Here is a 24,734-nt window from a genome sequence, read left to right on the forward strand (position 1 = left end):
CCACCACCTCCTGCAGCAGCTGGTTTTATCTCTGGAATACTCTGTCTGCTAAGAAGTCCAGGCAATGAGTCACACTCTGTCTCTTGGACAGCGCCTCCCCTGCTAATTGGTCTTGACTTGCCCTTGGTTTCACAGTTGCACTTTGAAACCCTCTTCCAGGACTTCAAGACAGTCATCCATTGCCCTTGGTGGTGTCCCCAGATGGAATCATCAGCCTTTTTCTCAGTGATTAAAGTGACTGAGTCACTCAGTGATTTGTAGGAAGTGTTGCCACACCAGCTAACTCACAGCTACTTTTCCAGGAACCAGATTATCTACAGCTCTACACCAAATTTGAGAAACTTATGCTATTGTGGTTTTCCCCAAAAGTTAACTTATTCCATTAGAATTGCACATGCATATTAAGGAAAATATAGTAAACAAGATCCAGGTGCCGGTGGCTTAAGCCTAGAAAGCTCAAGCTACTTGGGAGGTTGAGATTGGGAGGACTGAAGTTTTAGACTATCCTGAGCAAAGAGTTCATGAGATTCCCATCTCCAAAAATAACCAGAGCAAAATGGACTGGAGGTGTGGCTCAAGCAGTAGAGTGCCTGCTTTGCAAATGCAAAGCCCTGAGAAGAGCTCTGAGGAGAAAATTTGGTCATGATTAGCCCTGACTTTCTTGCCTTGGCATCTCTTCCTTTCAAGCTCACCCTGAATGCATTCTTTCTAAACAATCCCTGAAAGCAGCTCCATGCACTGTGCTGGCCTCTAGAGGCCTCTGGGGTTGATCAGTCATCACAGTGTGGTGGAGTGGGGCAGTTTTTGGTCTGTTCACAGCCCCTTAAGGGCAGCTGAGGTGGGGCATTGAGGGGGAACAGGAAGGAACAAGATTCTTTTGCTATCTGAAGACACTTTGGCCAGATCTCTTCCAGCTACTGGAAGATATTTTCTAGTGAGGTCAGAGGTGACAGACAGTCTACTACTGCAGTGACTGATAAATTTCATTTTGCATTTTTTATGTAAAATATGAAGTTCCTCCAGGAATTCTACTTCTGAGAATCTGTCCTAAGGAAATGATGGGAGATCTAGGCAGCATTGTGTGTCTATCATTATTCATAAAACTTGGAAGCAAACTAAATGTTCAACAATAAAGGATAAGTTTCAAAGCTCAATGAATGTATATGCTGTGCTGGTTAAAATAATAGACAAGAGGTCTTTTTAATGACATGGGAAAATTCTCAACATGAAGTACTAGTGGTTTCCTATATGCCTAGTGTATAGCTTCTAAATAAATATTTGTCGGTTAAAAATGGAAAAAAGCAGGATAAGAAACTGTACATATAATACAGTCTTACTTATACAAAATATTTTTTGTGACAAAGGCAAAAAAGTTTTTTTTGCATAGTTGGCACCAATATACATCATCAGAAGAAAACTGTCTTTGTGAAAACACTTTGAAGTAACCAGAGGGTGCAGCAAATGTCTAGCTCAGAGGATGGGTAGCTGCTTTGCCTGAAACAGAGAGGAATTTGGCTTATGGCTTCTGAAAGGAGGAAGAAGAAAGGAAGTACTGCTCGCGGCTCTCACAACAGCAAATTGCAAAGAAACTTAGCTCAATCCAACTAAAGGAAACAAAACAAAGCAGGTATCTAGTCAGACATGTTTGTTATCCTTATTTCAGTTTTTGAGTTCTGTCTCTCTCTCTCTTTCACTCCCCCCCTTTCTTCCCCTTCCTCCCTCTCAGATGGGCTCTATGTTGCCCAGACTGACCTTGAACTCCTGGACTCAAGCCCTCAAGCCCCCACTTCAGTCTCCTGAATGTTGGGACTGAAGGTGTGCGTCATCTTGCTCAGCTCTTTCTCTCCAGCTCAAAGGAAAACAGTCTGCTTTGTCATGAGTCAGTTTTGTGTAGGCTCTGCCTGTGTGCTGGCAAAGATGGCCACTAGCAATGTAACCTTCTTACTAGCTCAGAGACCCCAGGGACAAGAGTCCTTTACTCACCAAGAGACTCCACAACTCAGGTGGTGGAATTCCCCCTGGGAATGGGCTTGGAGCACAGAAGCAGTGTCCTACTCAGGTCACTGGAGGAAAGAGTAAGTGTGGTTCCCGAAAGGAAAACTGTTGCTTATTATCAGAGAAGAGGGACCTGGATTCAATGAATGCTGGGAAGGCACAGAGAAGAGATGCCCACAAAGGGAGTAGAAAGAAGAGAGAGGACAAGAGTCAGCATGATAGACAGGGGTCCAGGTGGAAGGAGGGGCAGGGATGGGGGCTCCCCAGTGGTAGGTAGTGGTCCTTCCCTTTGGAGTTGCTTTCTTTGCTGTGATGTGACTCTTCTCTGTATTTCCTCTTCACCCCTCCCAGATTATCAGCAAATTCTACAAATCTCACAACTGGTCTGTGTGAATGGGGTTTTGGTGGAAATTGAAGGAGCTCAGTTTTGAACCTGGAACCAACTGCAGAATAGAGGAAGAGGTGGGAAGCTAGAGGCCAGGTGGCTATGGTGTTAGAAGGCTGCAGAGAAAAGAGCTGAAATCTTGAGAGGCCTTTGGATTTCCATGAAGATGACTCCAAACCACATAACTTAATCTGTTTTCATTGTTTTATTTTGTTTTTTGAGACAAGGTCTCACTACATAGCCCAGGCTGGCCTCATACTTGTGATCCTCCTGCCTCAGTCTCCTGAGTAGTTTTACAGGCACTCACTTCCCACACCCCACTGGTAACAATCTTTCTAAGGATTGAAGAGCCCTGACTGATTCTAAGTTACACAGACTCAGCTTTGCACTGTGAGATCTGTGTCCACGGGCTTTTACCATTATGAATTGATTACAACTAATTTTTCTAAGCGAGCAAACATCTCTCACTCAGTCACGGTCAGAGCTTGCTTATCCCACACATGTGGTCAGAGGCCTTCCAGCCACCTTCAGAGGTAGAAGCAGAGAAGGGAAGTGCTGATCTGAAGCAGGCAGTGTGTGTGTGTGGTGGCAGCACATACCAACTCAGGAGCAGAGTGGATCCAGGGCCCACACTGACTCACTGAAACTTTTTCCTATTACCTATGTAGGCTATTCTTTATACTGTAGATAGCAGTTTGGGGGAGGGGAGAGGAAGAGCTATGCGTGGTGGTACATACCTGTAATCCCAGCACTTGGGAGGCACAGGCAGGAAGATCTCGAATTTAAGGCCAGCCTGGACTACAAATTGAGAACCTGTCTAAAAAAAAAGACAGTCTTGGAAAACACCTAAAAAATAAGTATTCTTGCCATTTTGGAAATGAATATTTTGGGAAAAATCAAACAAAACATTTGCATACAACAATGTGAACTCTCATGCAAAGTCAAAAAACATAACATGTAGGACAGTGGGACTAAGCAAGAATCTGAGGACAGAGCAAGGGAGACTCCCTTTTGTCCTCCCCGTGCTGATGTACTAAAAAACTTTGCCCTTTGCAAAGAGTAGTGCTGGCTCCCTGCATGCTGCTGGATTGGGTGGAATTCTTGGCTCAAGCAGCTGCATGAACACATCACAGGACAGAAATGCACCACACGACTTCAGAGCCCGGCACTGCTCTCTCCGGGTCCCGCTTGTAGGCCCAGCTGTGCCCCCTACAAATGAATTACTGACTGTGAAAGCAGTTGGTAAAATGCAGTTGCTATAAGCACTTTGCTCAGATCCCCTCAGTGGTCACTGGGACAGGTTCTGGGTAAAGCCACCACTTTATTTTTTGTTTGGTTGCCTCACAGGGCTTTTGGAAGAACGAGGTGAGAAAATAGAAAGTGCTTTGTAATTCAGATCTGAATTGTCATTGGTATTGTTCTCTGGCAGTAAATCTTTGAGAGCAAGGATTATGTGTTACTTATCTCCACAACTGCAGTGCCAGACTTGGCTCCAGGGAAAGCTAAGACCTGGATGCACTTTCCCCTCGCTGGACTTGCAGGTGTCTACCAGGTCCTGAAGGCTTCCCACACCCTGCCTTTGCTTCTCCACATAGCAGGAGAGTGTGGCTAGATCAGCTATGTTGACCCTGAAGATTCAGGTCTGAGTTTTCCACTTTCTCAGAGACCACTGGAACTTGTTCTGGGATTAAATCATCACTTTCATTTTTATTTTTATTTCTAGTTTAAAACACACACACACACACACACACACACACACACACACACACACTGCTGAAAACCAAAACCAAGAAAACAAATCTTACCTACAATCCCAGGTTTAAAAAATTATACAAAGCCCAGCTGGGCCGTAAAGGAAGAAAATGATGTCATTTGCAGGAAAATGGGTAGAACTGGAGTGAGATAAGCCACATTCAGAAAGATAACTATTGCATGTTTTTGCTCATATGCAGAATTTAGACTTAAAATAATGACATGATCGTAAAAGGGGGACTGTTTGTGGGGGAACCAGTAGGTGGGAGGAGGGGAAAGGAGTGGGCGATGGGGAGGTGAATATTATAGAGAACATTATGTTTGTGTATGAAACTAGCACAATGAAACCCACTAAAACTGTTAAAAAGCAAGGAGGGAAAGGAAGGATTGTTAAGAAAGAATAATACAGTTGGGGTGAATTTGAACAAAGTGCATTATATACATGTTGTAACTATCAAAACGCTGTTATACAATTAATTTATGTTAATAAAAAAAGTCAGGTGGGAGATGTAGCTCAGTGGTAGAGTGCTTGCTTAGCATGCATGAGGCATGCTGCCTGGGCCCACCCATCTTGGTCCCTGGGGCCTCCTCTCAGCATGCAGAGACTCACCAGGTCAGGCTGTGAAGGAGCTGCCGTGCACCCTCCTCGTGCCTCTCCTCTCCCTGCTTTGTTCTCCCTCCTCTTCCCTGGATTGCTGCCCTGGCCAGGAGCTCAGTGCCCCTTGTGAACCACCTATCCTACCTTTCTCTGAAAAACCTGTGTCTGGAAGGACTGCAGAAACTTATTCACTCTCAAAAATAAAATTGTGGTAAAATGCAAGCAACATAAAATTTACCAACTTAACATTCTAGGTGCACGGTTCATTCATACTGTTATGTAGCCATCATTGCCATCACTTACAGAACTCTTATAACACTGAAACTCAATACCTGTTAAACAATAACTCCCTGTCTCCCCTCCCCCTCCCCTAGCAAACACCATTCTACTTCTGTCTCTGAATTGCATTACTCTAGGTACCTCATAGAAATGAGGTAATGCAGTATTTGTCTTTTTTTTTTTTTTTTTTTTAGGTATTAGGGTATTAGGGTTTGAACTTAGGGCATTGTGCTTCTAGGCAAGTACTCTGCTACTTGAGCCACCTCCACAACCTTTTTGCTTTAGTGTATTTTTCAGGTAGGGTCTCAGTTTTGCTCAGGCCAGCCTCTGATGATCCTGCTATCTCTGCCTTCCACATAGCTGGGATTGTAGGTGTGCTCTGCCATGCCTGGCCCAGTATTTATCTTTCTGACTGATTTATTACACTTGGCATAATATTGTCAAGGGTCATTCATGTGGTAGAGTGTGTTAGAATTTCCTTCCTCTTGAAGGCTGAGCAATATGCTATTGTGTATATATACCACATTCTGCTCATCCATTCATCCTTTGATGGATACCTGGGTTGCTGCCACCTGTCATTTGTTCTGAGTAGTGCCGATATGCACATGGGCATACAGAGACCCCTTTGACACTCTGCTTTCATCTCCCCCAAATAGAATGGCTGTGTTATATGGTAATTCTATTGTTAAACTTTTGAAGACAAATTTCCATAATTTTCCACAGTAGCTGTACTGTTTTATACTCCTACCAACAGCCACAGGATTACAATTTCTCCACATCCTAGCTAACACTTGTTTTTGTTTCTTTTTTGGTGGCACTGGGGTTTGAACTCAGGGCCTCACCTCATGCTTGCTAGGTAAATGCTCTTATCCCTCAAGTCACTCTGTCAGCACTTTTTTTGTGGCAGGGTTTCTCAAAGTATTTGCCCAGGACTGGTTTTGAGCCACCATTCTCCTAATCTCTGTCTCAGGAATAGCTAGGATTACAAGTGTGAGCCACTGGCACCCGGCTTTGTTTGTTTGTTTGTTTTTTAAATAGTAGCCATCCTAAGGATATACTGCTGACATCATAATACATGCTTGAAAAACAAAAATGGTATCATGTTGTACAAGTTATTTGCATTTCGTTACAATGGGGACCAAACTCAGGACTTTGTGTATGCCAGGTAAGCCCTTTACCACTAAGCTACACATTCAACCTTTTCTTTTCTTTTTTAACTCAACAAAATAAAATATCAAGGCTTTATAAAGAAACCCATATAATTCCTTTTATTTTATTTTATTATTTTGTGGTGCTCATGCTAGGCAAATGCTCTACTACTAAGCTACATCTTCAGGCAATGTTACTCCTTTGAAGTGACTTATTCCATTTTATTTCTCTCCATGGATCAAAAAGATAATATTATATGCGGGGGTTGTTTCAGTCAGCTGGTTGGGTTTCAGGACATGGATCATTTCAGAAAGAACACTCTCCCTCCTGTTCCAGGCCACAGAGAGTGTTCGTAATGTGAGTCAGTCATCCTACTAGGACAAAAAGCTTAAAAATAGAGCTATAAGTAATTCTATAAATAAAATTTAAACCTTTATTATAAATATATAAATTTCGACAAAGTCAGAGAGAAATAATAGTTGGAAGAGGCTACTCAAAGATTTATCTAGAATATACTCCACTGGTGGATTGGCTCAAGTGGTAGAGCACCTGCCTAGCCAGTGTGAGGTCCTGAGTTCAAACTCCAGTGCTGCCCTCCCCCCCTAAAAAGAATATACTACAGGAAGATAAAGATACCAAATATTTGAAAAAGCACTCTCTGGGCATGGACAATGGATACGTAAAGATACAATGGCTGACATTCTCTGAAATTGAAAAAGACATGATCTTCAAATAGAGAGTTCTGAGCTGAATACTAAGAATTAATTCTTGGGCTGGTGGAGTGACTCAAACCATAGAGCACTTGCTTGGTGAGTGTGAGGCACTGAATTCAAACCCTAGTTCCACCAATAAATAAATAAATAAAAGTCTTTTTGATGAGGTGACATTCGAGTAGAGGCCTGAAATGGGTGAGAGAATAAGACATACAGCTATCTAGGGGAAGAAAATTCCAAGCAGAATGAGTAGCAAGAGTAAAGGCTCATGGGTGCTCTCTGTGTTCAAGCAACAGCAATGAAAAGGCTGTTAAAACCAAAAGCAAAGTGCACATTTGGAAACTTACAAAACACACTGTATCAATGAGGAATAGCATTGGACCACAAGTCAAAGGATCTTGAGAAACGACAGCTTACAAACTCTTACTCTGTCTCTCCTAAGAATTCTGCAGGTAGGTGCTTCCTGGTATTGGATGATGATTCAAAATAGTAAGTTCAATATCTTTGTGATTTCCTTGGTCCTTTTGTCATGGTTTAGGGACAACTGCTTCAGCTCCAGATTCCATGTCTACCTTTCAGGCAACAGGAAGGGGGAAGAAATGGAAGGCAGAATTAGGAAATAAAGCATGTCTCCAGAGCTCTTTCTTTTCTCTTCCTTTACTCCTGCTTCCTTCCCCTCCTGTATCAGCTTTCTATTTCTCAGTTTCAAGTCACCACAAACTTAGAGGGTTAAAACACATTTATCTATCACCTCAAGTTCTGTGAATCAGGTACCAGGGGATACTTACTTTGCTCTGCATTCCAGATACATACTTTGCTCTGGTCTCCCAGGCTGCCGTCATGGTACTGGTGAGCTGCCTTGTTTTCAGAGGCAAACTCCCTCAGGTTGTTGGCAGAATTCACTTCCTTGCAGCTATGGAACTCATAGCAGCAAGCTTCTTAAAGGTGAGAGAGAAAGAGAGAGAGAGAGACTGCCAACTGCCTAGAGTTTTATGTACACTGTGAGAGGGCCTGGGAACAGTGATCTCCAGTACAATGAGCTCACCTAGTGCTTACACTTCAATATTTAAAAGCCATTCTTCATTGAGAGGAATCGGAATCAGAGCCTTTTTGGAGACAACAAGCAAAAGGAAGTGCTCAAAGAATGATGGGTACATACCAAAAGGACACCAAATAGTGCAACTATTTTGAAGAACAGCATGGCAGTTTCTTATAAAACTAAATATGCATTTATCCTATAACCCATCTATGCCACTTCTAAGTATTTACCCAAGAAAAATGAAAACACATGTTCACATATAAAGGCATATACATAATCAGTCATTGTAGTGTTCTTTATATTAGCCAAACATTTGAAATGTCTGTCAACAGTTAAGATAAACAAATTGTAATAAATCTGTACAATGGAGTACTATTCAGCAGTAAAAAGGAGCTACTACTGACTGACACATGAAATGACATGGATGATCTCAAAAACATGAGGATGGGGGATGTAGCTCAGTGGTAAAGCACTTGCCCAGGATGCACAAGGTCCTGGGTTCAAGACCCAGCATGGCCAAAAAATTATAAAATTAGATACAAAGAAGTACTTATTGCATGATTTTATTTATATGAAATTCTAAAGCAGACAAAATTAATTTTGACAATAAGCAAACACTGATTGCCAGGAGGTTAGGGGCAATGAGGAAACTGGTTACAAGGATATACCCTAATCCATGAAGCCAAACACTTAACATGGATATACTTTATTTTATGTAAGTTTTATCTCAATAAACTAATTTAAAAAACTTGAGCAAAAGACCTAAATAGACACTTCAGAAACAGCACATCCAAATGACCAATAAATGTGTGTTCAGGTGTCAATCTCATTGCTAATCAAAAGAGTGCAAATTAAAACAAGAACTCAATATTGCTACATACGACCCAGCATGAGTAAAGTAATTGGTTTGCTAATGTCAAGTATTGGAGAGGATGTGGAATAATTGAAACTTTCTCACACTGCTGACAGAAGTGCAGATGGACCCAAATATTTTGGGGAAACAGGTTTGGCATTATCCACTCAAGTTTTCTATAAGGTGGACCTACAAGTAAAAACCTAACTAGTGAAAGTATGGCTTGTGGCAGACACTTCTGGTACTTGTCATACTCCTTTAGCTCATCTCTGGTTTTAGCTGCATCTGTGGTGGATATTTCCATGTCTCCTCATGCTGCTAGTGTGTCCTCTTGTGTCCACCTTGCATCTGTCCTTATTTTCCTTCACAGCCTTGTCTGGCACCTGTGGTAGCATGCTACATAGACCTGTAAGCAAAGCCACAAAGTCCAGTGGAAGCAGCACCCTGGGACAACCCCTCAGACAGGAGTAGAATCCAGGGGTAAAAGCTTTAGCTCCCAGGAGGTCTACAGTTATATTCTGCTTGCTTCTCTGAGTTTCTTGCAGAAGTGAGACCATTAATAACAGTCTCTGCTGATTTTCTCTCTTTCTCTGTCTCACTCCTGTTTCTGGGGACCACCTCCCAAGTAAACAACTTCCTCCCAAGTATTTATCACAGGCTCTGCTTTTTGGTGAACACAAACTTAGGTAATTGGTACCAGGAGTGACCCTAAATCTCAGGGTGGGATTCTGGAATGAAATCAGTGATTGATCAGATAGTAACAAAACCTCTGTTTTTGTTTTTTTTCCCCCCACATAAAGGCAATTTATTAACAGAAAATAATTTGAGGAGTCCTGCTCATAGCAGGCAACCATGATGACCTCCCTTCCTGTAGGTGCTGTTGAAGGGGATGGGGGTGGTGACATCTTCAATTCACCTGGTCTTCACACTCGAGCAATCAAGGACTCTGAGGGCTGACTAGGTCCTGGGTCCTCAGGTCTTGGTCCTGTTTCCTCCTATGGCCTAGAGTTTGAGGTATAGGGCAGTGATGCCCATCTTCTTGCCCCTCTGGGTCACATCCTGGGCAGCAAACATGGCAGCATGTGGGGAGGATTCATTTCCATCAGCCTTCAACTTTAACTCCACCAATCACACAGCAGAAGGATTCTTTGCCAGAAAGATCAGTGACATGGACAAAGATGTCACTGAAAAATGCAAAGCAAAGATATGGCAGACACCAAATACACTCTCTACTTTGATCACCTGATGTATGTCCAAAGCTGATGATGTTCTTTCTTTTCATTCACCTTGTGAGGTGCTATTTCTGTATGTTATCTCTACCGGACTCTGCCACCAGAAAGAGAGGGTGGGAGAAAGCAAAAACCTCCATTATTGCTAGTAAGTTGAGTAGTGATAACCTTTGACATACTGTACTAGCATATAGCTAAGGCTCTTTACCTGTTGGTAGATTGGAAGTATGAGTGGAAGGAATACATTAAATCATGCAATAGCCTTAACTCAGGGATCCCCAACCTTTTTCTTCATTATTGCCCTCCTAAGGAGGAAAAAACTAATGTCTTCCTAGTCAGAGAAACGAAATACTAAGCAATAAAAAACTGTTGAGTAGTATTAAGTTTCAGAGACCACAAACCAGTGCACTATCTACTAGTCCTTTGCCTGCCTAAGTACCAGTTTCCATTCTCTTGAGAATGTTATCAGCCCCATTGAGAAAGCATGCTTAGTACTTGAGTAGTATGAAGACACTGCTAATTCTAATTTCGTGGAGTTGGCTGGGTTTTTTTTTTTAAACTATGTTAAAAACCTTGAAGAAAGAGAACTCCAGGCTCAGGTCACTCACCTATCAATTTGGGACTTGGTGAGAAATCCAGAAAACCTGCACAGAAGACTTAAAAACAAACAGGTGACTGGCAGACTATATTGAAAGTGAATAAAGAGCTGGATATGGTGATGCACACCTGCAATTCCAGCACTCTGAGGCCAAGGCAGAGGATTGTGAGTTCAAGGCTAGCCTGAGGTACACAGCAAGACCCTGTCTCAAAAAAAAAAGAAAAATATTAGGGTGCTAGAGATGTGTTGACTATTTTCTAATGCTAAGTCAGGTTCCCATTTGTAGGGAGTGACACTCTGGGACTTGGGATGGAGACAATGGATGGATGCAACCTCTAGCAAATATGCCCCTCTCATTTACTACCACAGAGCAGCCCTTCCCTTGATTGGTGATTGTATTATTTTCCTAAGGCTATTGCAACAAGTGATCACATGTGCAGTGTCTTAAAGCTATATACATCTATTATTTTATAGTTCTGTAGTTAGAAGTTGAGATAGGTATGAATGGGTTAGAATTAAGGTCTCAGTAGGGCTCTGTTCTGTTCTGGAGGCTCCAAAAGTGCACTTGCTTTCTTTTCTTTTCCATCTTCTGAAGTCCATTTCCAAGAACAGGTAAGTCCCCACCTCAAAATTCTTAATCCCCACCTGCAAATTCCTTCTTGTCATGGAAGGAGCCATACTCATAGTTTCTAGGGATTAAGATGTGAACATTCTGGAGGAGCCATTATTCTGTTTACCATAGTGACCATGCAAAGACAAGTCTAGATTAGAATCCATTTACTGACAAACCTACAGCCAGCATTATACTTAACGGAGAAAAATTAAAACCATTCCCTCTAAAATCAGGAACCAGACAAGGATGCCCACTATCTCCACTCCTATTCAACATAGTACTGGAATTCCTAGCCAGAGCAATTAGGCAAGAAGAAGGAATAAAAGGAATACGAATAGGTAAAGAAACTGTCAAAATATCCCTATTTGCAGACGACATGATCCTATACCTTAAAGACCCAAAAAACTCTACTCAGAAGCTTCTAGACATCATCAATAGCTATAGCAAGGTAGCAGGATATAAAATCAACATAGAAAAATCATTAGCATTTCTATACACTAACAATGAGCAAACGGAAAAAGAATGTATGAAAACAATTCCATTTACAATAGCCTCAAACAAAATCAAATACCTAGGTGTAAACCTAACAAAAGATGTGAAAGACCTCTACAAGGAAAACAATACACTTCTGAAGAAAGAGATTGAGGAAGACTATAGAAAGTGGAGAGATCTCCCATGCTCATGGATTGGTAGAATCAACATAGTAAAAATGTCTATACTCCCAAAAGTAATCTATATGTTTAATGCAATTCCCATCAAAATTCCAATGACATTCATTAAAGACATTGAAAAATCTACTGTTAAATTTATATGGAAACACAAGAGGCCACGAATAGCCAAGGCAATACTCAGTCAAAAGAACAATGCAGGAGGTATCACAATACCTGACTTCAAACTATATTACAAAGCAGTAACAATAAAAACAGCATGGTACTGACACAAAAACAGACATGAAGACCAGTGGAACAGAATAGAGGATCCAGATATGAAGCCACACAACTATGAGCAACTTATCTTTGACAAAGGAGCTAAAAATATACGATGGAGAAATAGCAGCCTCTTCAACAAAAACTGCTGGGAAAACTGGTTAGCAGTCTGCAAAAAACTGAAACTAGATCCATGTATATCACCCTATACCAAGATTAACTCAAAATGGATCAAGGATCTTAATATCAGACCCCAAACTCTTAAGTTGATACAAGAAAGAGTAGGAAATACTCTGGAGTTAGTAGGTATAGGTAAGAACTTTCTCAATGAAACCCCAGCAGCACAGCAACTAAGAGATAGCATAGATAAATGGGACCTCATAAAACTAAAAAGCTTCTGTTCATCAAAAGAAATGGTCTCTAAACTGAAGAGAACACCCACAGAGTGGGAGAAAATATTTGCCAATTATACATCAGACAAAGGACTGATAACCAGAATATACAGGGAACTTAAAAAACTAAATTCTCCCCAAACTAATGAACCAATAAAGAAATGGGCATGTGAACTAAACAGAACTTTCTCAAAAGAAGAAATTCAAATGGCCAGAAAACACATGAAAAAATGCTCACCATCTCTAGCAATAAAGGAAATGCAAATTAAAACCACACTAAGATTCCACCTCACCCCTGTTAGAATAGCCATCATCAGCAACACCACCAACAACAGGTGTTGGCGAGGATGCGGGGGAAAAAGGAACCCTCTTACACTGTTGGTGGGAATGTAGACTAGTACAACCACTCTGGAAAAAAATTTGGAGGCTACTTAAAAAGCTGGACATCGATCTACCATTTGATCCAGCAATACCACTCTTGGGGATATACCCAAAAGACTGTTACTCCAGAGGCACCTGCACATCCATGTTTATTGCGGCACTATTCACAATAGCCAAGTTATGGAAACAGCCAAGATGCCCCAGCACTGACGAATGGATTAAGAAAATGTGGTATCTATACACAATGGAATGTTATGCAGCCATGAAGAAGAACGAAATGTTATCATTCGCTGGTAAATGGATGGAATTGGAGAACATCATTCTGAGTGAGGTTAGCCTGGCCCAAAAGACCAAAAATCGTATGATCTTCCTCATATGTGGACATTAGATCAAGGGCAAACACAACAAGGGGATTGGACTATGAGCACATGATAAAAGCGAGAGCACACAAGGGAGGGGTGAGGATAGGTAAGACACCTAAAAAACTAGCTAGCATTTGTTGCCCTTAATGCAGAGAAACTAAAGCAGATACCTTAAAGCAACTGAGGCCAATAGGAAAAGGGGACCAGGAACTAGAGAAAAGGTTAGATCAAAAAGAATTAACCTAGAAGGTAACACCCACGCACAGAAATCAGTATGAGTCAATGCCCTGTATAGCTATCCTTATCTCAACCAGCAAAACCCCTTGTTCCTTCCTATTATTGCTTGTACTCTCTCTTCAACAAAATTAGAGATAAGGGCAAAATAGTTTCTGCTGGGTATTGAGGGGGGGGAGCGGGAGGGGGTGGAGTGGGTGGTAAGGGAGGGGGTGGGGGCAGGGGGGAGAAATGAACCAAGCCTTGTATGCACATATGAATAATAAAAGAAAAATGAAAGAAAAAAAAAAGGGAGAGGAAAAATAAATAAATAAATAAAAGATTTCTTAAAAATTCAAAAAAAAAAAAAAGAATCCATTTACTGGGTTTGTGATCTTGAGTTATATTACTCTACTCTGTGCCTCGGTTTCCTCATCAAGACGGAGGAAGAAGCAGTAGCATTTACCTCAAAGAGTCATTAGAGTTTTAAAGACAGTATTTGTAAATGCTCAGAACAGTTTCCGGTACATAGTAAACACCATCTGAGCATTTATTAAACATATTTTTAACAACAGATTGATTGCTTTTTTATATTAAGCACTCTTCTGGGTGGTGGCGATATGGACAGAAATGTGACTTGTTCTCAAGAAACTGATGGCATCAGATCCACAACTGCAATTACTACACAGTGCACTCATAAAAGGCATGGGAGGACTATAGGATTTCAGCATTGTTAAGGCTCAGGAAACCTTAGAAATACGAGTCACATGAATAAATGAGTATGATATTTGAGTTCAGCTTTGTAGAATGACTAGGTGTTGGGCAGTCAGCTAAGGAGGGAAGAGCTCAGAGACGTGAAGTATACCGTGTTCAAAAAAACGTTAAGCAGTATTTCAATATAGACAGAGAAAAGATATACAGTGTGAGATAAATTTAGAAAGTCTGGTGCTACATAGCAGGTTGTGAAGGGTCAAGTTAAGGAGTTTGAATTTTATCCTGAAAGCAATAAAAGCCTTTCAAAGTGCTTAAACAGGGAAGGACATCATTAGGTTTGTAGTTTTAAAGGGACACTCTAGTGACCAGTGAGAAAAAGATTGGATTTGGAGAGACTGAAGGTTGTTCCAGTTGCCCTGGTGGTAATCGTGGATGAAAAGAAAGGCAAGAACTTGAAACGTATTCATTTCCAATTTGAAATGAATGTTGAGAATGGGTATCCATGCCTAGGTTTCTAGCTTAGGGGGGCTCCTTCCAGGAAGGAACCCAGAGTAGGTAGTTTTGGGGAAAATGACTAGTAATAGTAATAAGGGGTAATAACGCACTGAAAAGTAATAACACACTAAACTGCAGTTATTATTATGGGAAACCCGAGGCTTAGAGAGGCCAAGGTAGGCCTCTCTAGTAGTAAGTAATAGGTGCTACTTAATATTATGGAGAAATTATAAATTTAGGAATTTTAACTTCCAAGCTTGTACAACTGGAATTTGAAACAAGGCAATCTGATTCCAGACTTAGCCAATAATGCTGTCTGAGTTTTGGACACTGAATTTGAAGTATAGCAGGGAACGCAAGTCATGCTATTTGGGAGGTACTGGGAAATAGAGGATCAGGAGAAATGTTTAGGTCAAAAGCAACCTCCGTGGTAGGTGAAAAATGGAAAAGGGACCCTTTTTTTTCTTTGTCAGTTCCGGATGGTTCAAACTTCTGTCATTTCTTCCCTAGCTCTCTCTTCCCCCAACCTCCTACCCAAAGAAAACAAACAGAATAACAGACGTCTGGCTCTGAGATCACACAAAAGATAGGAGAGTTTTCACACCCAGCTCTTGGCAATGAGCTAATGGAAGCTCTGGTGCTTTGTAACCTGAAGAGAACCCCAAGGCCAGGGCGTTAGCGGTGCTGGATCCGGACTACAGCACTATCGCTCCTACAAATCGTCCAAAAAATCCTTCGCGAAGAAACGCCCCTGCAAAGAACGCGCGGCACCTTGAGAGAACACAGACCCAGGGCCGAGACGCGGACGCAATGACGTCACGCGGCCGCCGGGTGATTCCCCAGCCTCTGGCGTCATGCGCCGATGACGCCATCAGCTGCTCGGCAGCCGCGTCGCCGGGATGGCCTGGCTCACGTGGGTCAGTCCGGCGCTCCCGCCCCCTCCCACCTGCGGGAGGCGGGGCGGCGCCGCGGCCTCGCCGAGGGGGCGGGGCGGGGCTGGTGGGCGAGGCGGCCGCCCGGCCCCGCGGCGTACAATAGCTCGGCTGCATCTGGGCTGAAGGTGCGGGCTGTTCGGTGGACGCCCCTCGCCGCTGCCCCGCCACCTCCTGCTCCCGCCCGCCGCCTACTCCGCAGACGCTGTTCCTCCCCACTCCTCTTCACAGACCCCGGCGCTCTCGAGATTCCCTCAGAGAACTCCGTGTCTCCTCAACTGCTGCCGCAGAGCACCCCCGGCCCTGTGCGCGCCGCCTCGCCCTGTCGTGCCCTCCGTCGCGGACCTCCGGTCCTGAGGGGACCCCCGGAGTGGGGGAGGCGCCGAGCGCGCGGCGGCAGCGGGAGGAAAGTGAAGCGGCCGCTCGCGCACACTCGCGCGCTCACTCCGGGCTGGGCGCCGCCGCCCGGGAGGCGGACGAGGAGGAGCGCGGAAGGTGAGAGCGGCGCCCCGCGCGGTAGCCCTGGCGTCGGCGTTCCGGGCTGGGGCGCGGGGTGGGGGTGCGGCCCATTCATTCCCGGCCGCGCGCCAGGTGAGGTGAGCCTCCGCCGCCCCGCCCCGCCCCCGCCAGGCCCGCCGGCCGCTCTGCTCGGGCCAACAAAGGCCCCCGTACCCGCACCGGTGCGACCGCCGGGCTCGGGCGCGGGGGACCCGAGAGCGGACCGGGTGGGGGGCGGGGGCGGGGCCGGGCTGGCCCGGGAAGGCGGACAGGTCTGGGGCGGGTCCGGGCCCGACTCTCTGGCGAACTTCGCGGTCCTGCCACGCTAATCCTAGTCCGCGCCCGGATCTTCTGCGTGGGAAGATCGCCCCGTCCCGGCTCGGGGAGTCACTTTCAGGGTTCAAGTCCCTGAAGAATAAAAGCAGCAGCGCTTGACTTGCGCAGCCCCTCCCCCACCCCGAATGCTCCTAACTTGGGGAGTTCAAAACACCGAGGAGGGAGAAGCATTGTCTTTTCACGTTCATTATTATTCCATTTCAAAAGACGTGATTGCCACAGCTCTGTCTTGAGGCTTTTAACATTACTGGGAGTGTTTTGGACAAATGCTTGAGAACTGTTTTTTTTTTTGGTCTTGTGAGCAAAGTCCTTGTTAAACCCCTTGGATAAATTGTCTTAACAATTTATTTGCAGAACTGAAAGGTGAAGGGAAGGATTAGTACTGTGGTTGCCAGTAAGAATTCCAATTTATTACTCTTGCTTTTAAGAATTGTTTTTGAGAAAAAAAAAAAAAAACCCAAAACCTTTTAATTTTGCTTTCTGTGGTTTTGGGCTGTCTCTCAACTCTGTCAGGAGAAAGTAGTGCAGCAGTACAAAGGTGCATCGTCTGTGTTGCCTTCTGGCTTCACTAGCTTTCTATATGACTTTGAGCAGGTCACTTCCACCCGTCAAGTTCCAGCAGTTGGCTTTAAAGCTTTCAGAAATAGGCAGGTAGCAATCACCTACTTAGTTTTTAAGAGTCCAGCGAAGAATACGCCCCACTGTGAAGTCTGCCGGCGTCATCCCTTCCCTCCTACAGGTAGAACTGACTTCTCCCCACTGGGGCGCTCAGAGACCCACTGGGATTTCTTTTGTTGCATTTGTAACATTTTTTTGTTTCTATTTGGAAATCCTACATCAGGTACTCAGGGTCGTCCACCCCGAACTACAAACTCTACCTCTTTTAAAGGGGTTTTGTGGGCATGGACCATGCAACATTTTCTGAAGCTTATTTATACTCTTACCTACATGAACTCATGGGTCTACCTGATCAGTTTGCTTATTCAGTCATTAGTTTATACAGCATTACTGGAGTCTGGAGTGCTACTGTGTTTCAAGCCTCCTGCGAAGGGCTATGGGGCAGTCCCAGTGTTTTAAACTATTCTGTCCTCCAAGAGCTCAAAGTCTAGTGGGTGAGGTAGACAGTAAACCATGAAGGCCCTCTGGGGGCCTCCAGTTGTCCAGGGAGTACTGTGCAGTAATGGAGGTTGCTGGACCTGTTTTACAAGTCTTGTCCTGGCCAAAGTGAGTCCCACAGGGACGGTGACTGGCCTCTTATCCATCTGTAAGAGGTCACTTGATACAAAGCTTGTTCAGTTCAATTCAACATTTATTGAGCACATGTTTTGAGGCCCTGTGTTAGGCTTGGAGGAAGGAGTGCCTCAAAGAGAGGCACTTGTGCATCCAGAAGGATTTTTCTAAAAAAAAAAAAAAAAAAAAAACCTGATCATATCAGTACCTCCTACCCCTAACTCTTCATTGTTGAAAGAATAATTTCAAACTTCTTAATATGAACTAAGAAACTCTTGGAAAGAAAAACAAATTGTTGTTGTCAACAACAATTGAGGCTAACTCAATGCTTGCCTTTGCAGGGTCACTTTCTATACTCCCCTCCCACCCTCTTTCTTATCTCACTTTTGCATGTGCTGCGTTTTCTGCCTGGAATGCTTGCCTTCTTCCACTTCCTTGCCTGTGAGAAGCAGTCTCTCTCCTCCTTTCCCCTCACAAAAGAGTTGCTCTTCCATCTTTTGGCTCATGTATATAGCATTCTTACTGCCCCTTTCTAGCACTTTATTTCAGTTAAATTTGAGTTTGTGCCTGTCTTTTTTCCACTAGTGTGTGGATTTCTTGAGGGCAGGATCTGTTTTAATGCTTAGCAAAGTTCCTGGCCTTTGATTAAGTAAATGAATGAATGTATGAATGAAGAAGCAAGTCAAGGCTCATAAGATAGGTACCTAATCTTTTGGGTTGGAACAGTTCAAAAGTTTGGTTCCCAGGACCAGCAATATCAGCAAAATCTCGGAACTTATTGGTAAAATAATGGGTATCATCCCAGATCTACAAATGAAAAGCTTAGGTTTGGGCTCTGAAACCTCTCCTTTATTAAGTCCTTTAAGTGACTCTGATGCTTGTTTAAGTTTAGGAATCACTAGGTTAAAAGATCTGATCTTGATAAAACCAGCCCCCTGCCAGTTTCTTCCAGGGCACTTAATTGCCTGACATTCTACTCCACTCCATTTCATCTGTCTAACCGTCTGTCTGGCCATCCATCCATCCATCTCATTACTAACATGAAAGCTTGTTAAGAGCAGGAAGGTTTTTTTCAGTTCAAGTTCATTGCTTTAAGCCCAAAGTCTAGAATGTGACTGCAAATAGTAGGCATTCAAATATTTGTTGAATGAATAATATATTTTAGTCCTATTTACTGCTGGCTGCTCCATAGAATGGTTCTCAGTGAAGAGGAATAACATTCCAATATGCAAATCCAAGCAGATCCTAACATTTTGGGGGATTATTTTTAGCTTGAGCTTTTCTTCTCTTTTACTGTCTTTCTCCAAACAAAGTCTGTATTATTCTTCAGCTTTTTTTTTTTTCTTTTTCTTTTTCTTTCACTTCTAGCTATGACCTGAAAAATGCTGAAGTATCCTAGGCCAGGATTGTTTCTTGAGAATTTGCAACTTGGTTTTGCAAGTCTAAATAAGTATCCTAACTTCTGAGTCTAAACTTGAAATTCTCTCTTCTGGGTCTCATGTGGTTTTTGTCTTTTTCTAGTGATACTTCAAACCATACAAGGGCTTATTTGACTCCACACAAAGGTTGCTCTCCCTTATGAACTTCTTAAAACGCTTTGTTTCTTTCACTTTCTTGCTAGCCCTAACATAACACGCCCAGTTTTCTTCTTTCCTAAGTTCCCTCTGGGAGAGTGGCTTCATTTATTCCCTTACTTACTGGTTTTTTTCTTATAAATTAACTATACAAAGGGGTTTATTCCCTTGTTCCTTCCTATTATTGCTTATACTCTCTCTTCAACAAAATTAGAGATAAAGGCAAAATAATTTCTGCCAGGTATCGAGGGGGTTGGGGGGAGGGGAGGGGTGGATAGTAAGGGAGGGGGTTGGGGGAGGGGGGAGAAATGACCCAAGCATTGTATGCACATATGAATAATGTAAAAAAATAAATAAATAAAACCACCTTTTCTGCTTATGGAAAAACAACAACAACAACAAAAACCCCAAAGGGGTTTTATTGTGATATCATTCATTTACTTATAAATCTGCCCTGTGCTGGGGCAGGGTGTTCCCCTATACATGGGGTGTAGTTCAAGTTCTTGAGGAGCTAAAAATAATATAACATGGTTATAATATAAGTGCTGAAGTACAAAATAGAGGAATAGGTCATAAAGATGGGAGAAAGATGCCTTTGTAATTTTTGTATCAAATAAGTATTTTGATAGGCAGAGTTTAAAAATAATTTTAAGAGGTCACTGACTTTGTTGGGAAGTACTAAAACAAAAATGAAACTAGAATCAGCAGCTGCCAATTTGAGACAATTCTCAGTTCTGTTGCTGGTTTTAATAAATCTTTTCCCCCTTTTTAAAAAATCTTTTGAGTCATAACTAGAAAACTTTTTTTTTAATGTACTGAAAAAAGATGTTTAAGGTTACCCAAAGAAGACACCTCTTCATGAATATCTTAATTGTGAATAATGTTATAATTTGGGGCAAGGGAATAATGAAATTCTGGGAAAGTTAGAAGACCTTCCTTAATTTAGTCTGTGTCACTGCGTGCCTTGTCGAAGTAATTTTGTCTCTGTGCCTTTTGTCTTCACTGTAAAACAGAGATAGTTACAGTTGCTGTGACTAGCTTTCAGGGTTATGAAGCAACTAAATAAAACATTGAGTATAAAGAAATCTTTGAAAATCATACTTTGTAAGCTAGTTATAATGTGATGATAAGTTATCAACAGTTGCTTACATCATTTGAACACCTGTTCTGTACCAGACCCTAGGGGAGGTGCCTCACATGTTTTTTCCAACCTTCAGAATAACCATGTGAGATGATTGCTGGTATCTCATAGATAAAGAAGCAGAGGCTTTTACTGTTAAAGGAAACTTGTTCAAGGCTTTGCTGCAAGTCAGTGGCAGACCTCAGTTCTGGTCTTTATCCACCTAACTTCAGCAGCTATGTAGTATTTTCAGTCCCTAGGGTGCTTTAATGTTTCTGCATAGGGGACATAGAAATGTTTTGTAAATAAATATATTGCTTTTAGAGTTAAAATAAAATTTCTTTCTATCAGTCTGCTCTTTTTTGGTGCATTAGAAAGATGAACACAAGATTACATCATTTGCAGTTATCATTCATATAGGAAAAAGAATATCTTTTCCTGGATATTATTTTATTTGGTTTTCCAGTAACCCTGTGAGATAGGGATTCCTGTTTTATGAGTTCTGTTTTCTGAGGATCACAGAACTGTTGGGTTTCTCAAAGGCACATCATTAGCAAATGCCTGAGTATTGACTTAAAACCACATTTTAAAATTCTAAATGTAGTACTTTTGTCACTATATCATATTGACTTTTGAACTCTGTGAAACTAAAGTTTGCGCTACTAAAAACATCCCTTTTAGATTGCTTCCTAATCTCTTTGGTTTCTTCCCCTTAAGAAAACCCTGACTAAAGTCCACAGTTTGAACTAGAAAAACAGTAATTGCTGCTAAATTCTTAGACAGATGGACATGATTTCAGAATTTGAAGATAATATTTCTTCATAGAAGCTATAAGATCAGGCTTTATCTAGTATTCTGTGTCACCTGTGACTAATAATTCATTTTCCTTTGCCATCATCACTATTTACTAGGCCTGAGGATGTAGTTCAGTGGTTGAGTGTTTGCCTAGCATTCATGAGGCTCTGGGTTCAATCCCCAATACTGCAAAAAACAAACAAAAAACAAAACAAAACCTTGAAAAACAATGTATACTATATTTTTCTGCCTTTGTTTTTTCTCCCATGAGTAACTTCCTCTTCTCTCATCCTTCTGTTTTTGAGATGAGAGACATCATTTACATTTTAGGATCCTCCAGATTATCCCCTCTGAGGAAATAGTGTAGTAATAATCCAGAAAGAACCAGAGGATCATTGATCTCTCATATAATTTTTTGCGTATTGATTAATCCTGTAGAATTGATCTAAGTCTTAGTTATAAAAGTCCATTATGTTTTGGTTCCTATTCATGTAAATAATTTGCATGTAGTATTGGCAAATTCATTCTTATTTATGGGGCTTTCTTTGTTAACCTTTCTACATCTCACCCTCTCCAGTGTCCCTTTCCCTTTCAGACTGGTTAAGTATCAACTGAGGCTGGCAAGAACATTTTTCTCCTTTACAGAATCTGCCTTTTGTATCTTCTGGGATGATAAATGCCAATGCCAATATAACCGTAGCTTCCACCCTCATCTGTCTGCATATACTGTATCTTTATTCCTTACTTGATTTCCACAAAGCTAGGACTGATGTTTTCCTCATTTGAACCCCTATCCTCATAGTATTTTGTGTCTTACTACAATATTACCACTTTCTAGAGAAGGGAGTAGATGTAAAATGAAGAGCACTAAATTTGAAATTAGCGAAGACTAACTTTAGATACTCATTTAAATCTGTATTCATTTAGAAAAGAGAAATAACAGAATTGTGAAAACTAATAGGTGAAAATAAATTGTAAGATGTTGAGTTATGTAGATGTTAGGTAGAATAGTTGTAATTTTATGACTTGCAATTATGTATAGCAGTATTTTTAAATTTTGGTTATACTTTTGAACTTCTTGTCAAAATTAAAAACATGCAGGCCAGGAATGCTGATGCACACCTGTGGAGGTGGAGGCAGGAGGCTCTGGTCAGAGTTCTGGGCAACAGTGCAAGATCCTATCTGAAAAACAAAAGGACTGGGGGTGTGGCTTAAGTGGTAGAGCTCTCAGGGATCTGAGTTCAGTCCTTAGTACTAAAAACAAAAACCAACGAAAACTACCCAAACCAGCTGCCTGAGCTCTATCTCAAGTTTACTTACAATCTCCTGGCAGCTCTATTTTTAAAGGATTATGGGTAATTCTAATATGTAACCAAGGTTAACAAGCTCTGTCTTTTTTTTTTTTTTTTTTTTTGGCAGTACTGGGGTTTGAACTCAGGGCCTATGCTTGCTATGCAGGAACTCTACCACTTGAGCCACTCTGCCAGCCCTGACAAGTACTATCTTATAATACTTTGTATAAAGGTTATATGTATGTATATGAAAAGAAGTGATTTCATTGCCATTTAAAGTTCACTCATTTGCTAATCCTATGTTAAACATTGGGTATTGTCTCAGGTGAAGAAATAGAAGAATCATATGTAGTCCCTACTTTTTTGAGTTTATGGTTTCCTGGAGAAACAGACATATGTATAGACAGTTAAACTGTATCAAGACAAAAGTGACCCATGGAAATATGTGCAGGTAGTTAGTGAACACAGAGAAAGGGCATTTACTCCACTTGAAATAGGATGACCTAGGAAGCCTTCTTAAAGGAAGTGATACCTCATATGAGTTCTGAAATATGAGCAGGGGTTAAGAGTGGGAGAGGGATGATATCAGGGGAGAGGAAGGACTTTTCTGAAAAAGCAGTTAGGGCTAGAAAACTTGAGAGGATATTTGGGAATCACTGAGTAGTTTAGTATGTTTGGAGGATAGAGCGCTAAGTGGAGAGTGGTGAGAGCGGAGAGGGAGACAGGACCCAGGTGGGTGAAAGGCTTTTTGTATAGTGTACTTTCACTGATACGATCTCACTTTATTCTTTGAATAGTCCTCTTGATTAGCTTGGCAGGTGCTGTTTTGTCTTCTTTTTATAGGAGAGGAAACAGAGAGGCTAATTTAATTGCCTGAGGCTATATAACAAACATATCTATGATTTGAAGTCAGATCCTTCTGACTCTTGAGCTCATGCCTCTTTCATTACACCCTAGTTGACTTATATCTCTACAGGGTTGTGAGGCAAGCTCCATGGATATATATGTGTGTCTGTGTCTATATATGTATATGTATACATACATACATATATGTGTGGGTGTACATATGCATATATATATATATATATATGTATATATATATATATACATATATATGTATATATATATATATATATATATATACATACATATATATATATATATATATATATATATATATATATAACACAGTAGTCTGTAAACTGGAAAGTGCTTGACTGATGTTGGTTGTTGGTTGGGAGTTTGCAGTAAGAGACCTATAAACTCAGGTTCCTAAAATTCTTAAAATTCTCCTTAATCTCCCCTTCCTGCCCCCAAGAGATGGTAATCAGGGTCCAGCAAGCTAAACTACTGTTAGGTAATCACACTTCCAATTTGAGTGTCTTTAGGCCAACCCCCTTGTTTGTTTTAAAGTATATTATGTTTCTTTTATTATGAAAGTAATAACATTTTTCTCATATAGAACTTGAAGGACTGGAGGTGTGGCTCAAGCAGTAGAGCACCTGCTTGCAAGCACAAAGCTGTGAGTTCAAATCCCAGTCCCACCAAAAAAAAAAAAAGAGTGTGAGAGAGAGAGTTTGGAGATAAAAGGCTGGGCAAGATGGCTCACACCTTTAATCTTGGCTTCTTGACAGGCCCAGATCAGGAGAATCTCTGTTGGAGGCCAGCCTGAGCAAAAAGTTAGCAAGACCCATTTCAATAGATAAAAGCTGGACATGGTGGTGCATACCTATCATCCCAGCTATATGGGAAGTATAAATAGGAGAATCAAAGTCTGGCTCGTACAGGCATACAAGCAAGACCCTAGTGAAAAATACCTAAGGAAGAAGGACTGGGGGCAGGTAGAGCGCGCCTGCCTAGCAAGCACAAGGCCCTAAGTTCAAACCTCAGTGCAACCAAAAGAAAGAGTCAAACAAGTCAAAAAAAAAAAAAAAAAAAAAAAAAACTTCAGACAATATTAGCATTTTATCTATTTCCTTCTTATCTTTAAAAAAATAAGTTTGGGATAGTGGTCTCTCTGTCCCAGTCATCCCCTTTTCCCACTTCATTGTACTTTGGGAACAGATAGGTCAGGAACAGGTAGATCAACACCATCAGCTTTGTTTTTATTGTGCCCAGGGCCTTGTGCATGCTAAACAAGCCCTCTAGCACTGAGCTGCACCTTCACTTACTGAGGACCTTTACAATGCCAAGCATTTTATATTTGATAATAACCCTATAACAGGCACTTAAAAAAAAAAAAGTGTTAGCCCAGGCCAGCCTGGAACTCTC

General features: G+C 41.8%; 1 protein-coding gene across 1 annotated transcript in view; it reads left to right on the top strand.

Annotated features, from left to right (window-relative positions):
* The first annotated feature begins 15,714 nt into the window (after positions 1-15,714).
* LOC109700810 (serine/threonine-protein kinase PAK 1) overlaps positions 15,715-24,734 on the top strand; it is a 157,366-nt gene continuing 148,346 nt past the window's right edge. The window contains exon 1 of the mRNA XM_074082454.1: positions 15,715-16,113. The gene's annotated coding sequence lies outside the window, so the exon portion shown is untranslated. The remainder of the gene's footprint in view (positions 16,114-24,734) is intronic.

This window comes from Castor canadensis, chromosome 1, assembly GCF_047511655.1.
Source record: "Castor canadensis chromosome 1, mCasCan1.hap1v2, whole genome shotgun sequence".
Lineage (NCBI taxonomy): Eukaryota > Metazoa > Chordata > Mammalia > Rodentia > Castoridae > Castor > Castor canadensis.